Source organism: Mus caroli, unplaced genomic scaffold (assembly GCF_900094665.2).
Source record: "Mus caroli unplaced genomic scaffold, CAROLI_EIJ_v1.1 scaffold_16058_1, whole genome shotgun sequence".
In the NCBI taxonomy this organism is placed as follows: Eukaryota; Metazoa; Chordata; class Mammalia; order Rodentia; family Muridae; genus Mus; species Mus caroli.
Window position 1 is genome coordinate 11,636 of NW_018391306.1, and position 4,634 is coordinate 16,269.

The 4,634-nt window shown below is 47.2% G+C and overlaps 2 pseudogenes across 1 annotated transcript; both read right to left on the reverse strand.

Annotated features, from left to right (window-relative positions):
- Nucleotides 1-805: 805 nt before the first annotated feature.
- LOC110289106 lies at nucleotides 806-2,135 on the reverse strand (annotated as a pseudogene). Its single transcript, XR_002377323.2, has one exon. The product of XR_002377323.2 is annotated as an actin, cytoplasmic 1-like (transcript).
- A 666-nt stretch (nucleotides 2,136-2,801) lies between these two features.
- LOC110289105 lies at nucleotides 2,802-4,121 on the reverse strand (annotated as a pseudogene).
- Nucleotides 4,122-4,634: the final 513 nt, after the last annotated feature.

Consider the following 4,634-nt stretch of genomic DNA (forward strand, 5'->3'; position numbering starts at 1 on the left):
CTCATGTTTATGTAGTTGGAAGTCATGGTTTCGTAACAAAGAGGAACCAAGGAGACACACTTGATGGTTAAAATCCACCCCCATCCATATCGAGACAAGTTTTCATGTTTGTAGCCCAGGTTGGCCTCAAATTTACTATGAAGCCTAGTAACTTTGAAGTCCTGATCTTCTGCCTCCACCTCCCAAGTGCTGGTCTGGAGGTGTGCACAACTATGTCCAACTTTCACTCATTTATTCCAATATTGTAAAGGAGATATTCTTAGACTACTTGTCATCTAGATTTTTTTTTGGGGGGGGGTAAGGTGTGCACTTTTATTAAAATGGTCTCAAGTCAGTGTACAGGCCAGCTTTGGTTGCCTCAACACCTCAACCCACTCCCAGAGAGACCAAAGCCTTCATACATCAAGTTGGGGGGACAAAAAGGGGGGGGCATGGTGGCTGACCATTCAGAAATTAAAAACAAAAATGAAGTATTAAGGCGGAAGATTTAAAAAAATTTTGCAGTACATAATTTACACAGGAGCAATGCTATCATCTTTTCCAGGGTGGACTCAGGGCATGGACTCGGCCATTCTCCTCTTAGGAGTGGGGGTGGCTTTTGGGAGGGTGAGGGACTTCCTGTAACCACTTATTTCATGGATACTTGGAATGACTATTAAAACAAAACAAAACAAAAAAACAATGTACAATCAAAGTCTCAGCCACATTGTAGAACTTTGGGGGATGTTTGCTCCAACCCACTGCTGTCGCCTTCACTGTTCCAGCTTTTAAATCCTGAGTCAAAAGCGCCAAAACAAAACAAAAAACCTTTAAAAAAAATTAAAACGAAAACAAAAACAAAGCCATGCCAATGTTGTCTCTTATTTTTTTTTTTTCTGTGCAAGTTAGGTTTTGTCAAAGAAAGGGTGTAAAATGCAGCTCAGTAACAGTGTGCCTGGAAGCATTTGCGGTGCACGATGGAGGGACTGGACACATCCTACTCCTGCTTGCTGATCCACATCTGCTGGAAGGTGGACAGTGAGGCCAGGATGGAGCCACCGATCAACACAGAGTATTTGGGCTCAGGAGGAGCAATGATCTTGATCTTCATGGTGCTAGGAGCCAGAGCAGTAATCTCCTTCTGCATCCTGTCAGCAATGCCTGGGTACATGGTGGTACCACCAGACAGCACTGTGTTGGCATAGAGATCTTTACGGATGTCAACGTCACACTTCATGATGGAATTGAATGTAGTTTCATGGATACCACAGGATTCCATACCCAAGAAGGAAGGCTGAAAAAGAGCCTCAGGGCATAGGAACCACTCATTGCCAATAGGGATGACCTGGCCGTCAGGTAGCTCATAGCTCTTCTCCAGGGAAGAAGAGGATGCGGCAGTGGCCATCTCCTGCTCGAAGTCTAGGGCAAAATAGCACAGCTTCTCTTTGATGTCATGCACGATTTCCCTCTCAGATGTGGTGGTGAAGCCATAGCCACACTCAGTCAGGATCTTCATGAGGTAGTCTGTCAGGTCCCAGCCAGCCAGGTCCAGACGCAGGATGGCGTGAGGGAGAGCATAGCCCTCGTACATGGGCACAGTGTGGGTGACCCTGTCTCCGGAGTCCATCACAATGCCAGTGGTTCGACCAGAGGCATACAGGGACAGCACAGCCTGGATGGCTACGTACATGGCTGGGGTGTTGAAGGTCTTAAACATGATCTGGGTCATCTTTTCACAGTTGGCCTTAGGGGGGCCTCGGTGAGCAGCACAGGGTGCTCCTCAGGGGCCACACGCAGCTCATTGTAGGTGTGGTGCCAGATCTTCTCCATGTCGTCCCAGTTGGTGACAATGCCATGTTCAATGGGGTACTTCAGGGTCAGGATGCCTCTCTTGCTCTGGGCCTCATCACCCACGTAGGAGTCCTTCTGACCCATACCCACCATCACACCCTGGTGCCTAGGGCGGCCCACGATGGAGGGGAAGCCGGCTTTGCATCTGCTGGAGCAGTTGTCGACGACGAGCGCAGCGATATCATTATCCATGGCGAACTGGGGGTGTGGACCAGCAACGGAGGAGCTGCAAGGAGGCTGTGCTCTCGGGTGGATGCGGACTCCATCATCTAGATTTTTTTTTTGGTCCAAAATTATTATTCTGTCTTTTGGTGAATAGACAGATCAAGACTTTAGCCTCTCATTCTCATTAAGTGTAAAAGCTGTTTACTTAGATCATTGTAATAAACAAAAATGAAGTTAAGATGGACATGGAAGCAGGAAGCAGATGGTAGTGTACACCTGTAATCTCAGCAACTAGGGAGGTGGAGGACCCCTGGAATTGCCACCTGGAAGATCTCCCACCTGGTGGATCTCTGAGTTCCAGAGCAGCCCATTCTACAGAGTTCCAGGCCCTCAGAACCCAGGTGTTATCTATACAATTGTTCAACTAATTGGTTAAAGTATATTTCCAAGTGTTTTACACAGTGTCAGGTTGTAGGTTGCTCTGAACTAATTTCTATAATAAGCTTCCATAATCTTGCTAGGATTAAGGCACTATAACATATCACTGCTAGACTATATAAAGTTAGTAACAAACACACAAAACAAGAGCTGGTTTAATATTCCATTTAAAAGTTATAGTCCTTACTGTCCAGTTAGTTGGTCAGAAAGGCTTTCAATAGTCCAGGAGAAGAACACAAGGAGAAGGCTCATTTTATGTATAGTGTTCAGCATAAACCAGGACAACCCTGGTAACAGAACTGTGATGACGTTTTTTATGCAACTCAGCTGTCCCAGGTGATCCCACTTCCAGCTGATTACATGCATGCCTGTCTTCAGAATGAGCCATCCTGTTAGTGTTTCTTCAAAGACTTACATGAAAATTAAGACCGATCAGCTGAATTTTGAACTGCCATTCACACTCAAAGAATCTAAACAGGGAACTGGACTCATTCCTGCCGAATGTGTAGACAGAATGCAAAACCTTTCTTTCACATCATGGCAGGTCTTTCACACATGGACACTCAAGATGAAAACGCTCAGGTCTCCAATCAACTTCAAGACCCATTTCCTTTTTAGTCATTTCTGCTCAGTGTTTTAATATTTTTCAATACCCACTGCTGCTCAACCAAGAAGGACTTTCTGCATTCTGTGTGCAGCAACACTGGCTTCATCTTCTGAGTCAGATTCACTCTGGGAGGTGGAGCTATGTGAGGCAGAGCTGCAGGGGGAGGAGCACTCTGGAGAGCATGAGGGGGAGATGATACTTCCCACAGAAGTCCACAAACTTAATTTGTCTGACACAACAGTCAAAATAGACTCCACCACACTTTGGGTTTGGACAGTTGCTGGCTGAACCCAAGTATCTAAGAAGATTCCCAGGAAGGTCATAGGGAGTGTAAGAAATACTTCGGATCTTAATGGTCCTTGCAGCTAATTCCAGAAGAGTCGGAGGGTCATACGTTAAATCTCTAACAAAATGAACAACCAACGGGTTTCCTCGTAAACTCAACTCTTCCAGGTGAATAAGATTAAGGCTCTCTCGAGGCAGGTATGTCAGCAAGTTATTGTGCAGACTGAGGGATCGAAGCGAATGCAACTGTGAGAGCTGGGGAGGCACACTTTGGATCTTGTTGTCACACAACACCAAGTAATTCAGAGAAGGCAGATTTGCTAATTCTGGTGGGATTTCTTTAATGAAGTTTCCTCCAAGGTATAAACATTCTAAACTCCGCAAGTTCTCGATCTCGGCGGGGATGCTCTGCAGCTGGTTGCCGCCCAGGCTGAGGGTCTGAAGGGCGCGCAGCTCCGGCAGTGAGGCGGGCAGCTCCTGGAAGCAGTTGCCGCTGAGCTTGAGCACTTGGAGGCTGCGGCAGAGGCAGAGCGGCGACTGGGCCAGGCCCTTGGGCAGCGAGCCCGGGCCGCCGAGCCGGTTGTTCCTGGCCAGCAGCGTGCGCAGGCTGCTCAGCTTCAGCAGCTCCGGCCCCAACGCCGTGAGCGCGTTGCCGCTCACATCCAGGAGCTGGAGGTGTGGGAAGCCCCCGCCCAACGCCCGCGGCAGCGCGCCTCCAGCTCCGCTCCAACGCCTGGGGGGACACGCTGAGGCGGGACCAGTTGAGTTCGGCCTCCCCGAGAGCGGCCTCCTCCATCCCGCCGGATCCCTGGCCCGCGAGCCGAGGCGGCTCGCTCATTTAGATTCTTACACTCAAACTTCGAAAGATAAGAAGCTTATCCTTACTAAGACAAAGTGTTTTTAAGTTTTACTTCTATTGGAAGGTAGTTACTTTTATCCATTTATAATTAATACTGAGGAATTTTGAGAAACGAAGGTGGGAGAACTTGGTGCTAAGTACTTTCCTCTTAGTCCTGCTTTCATTATATCCTATACATTTGCATATGCTGTCCCTTCATTTTCCTTGAATTCTAGAAAGTCTTCAATTTATTCCCTTGATTCTTCCCTGACTCAGTTATCATTGAGTAGAGATTTGTTCGGTTTCCATGAGTGTATAGGTTTTCAGGTGTTTCTGCTGTTGTTGAAGTCCAGCTTTAACCCATAGTGGTCTGATAAGATGCAAAGCATAATTTCAGTTTTCTTGTATATGTTGAGGCTGCTTTATGGCTGACTATATGGTCAATTTTGGAGAAGGATCCATGATGTGCTG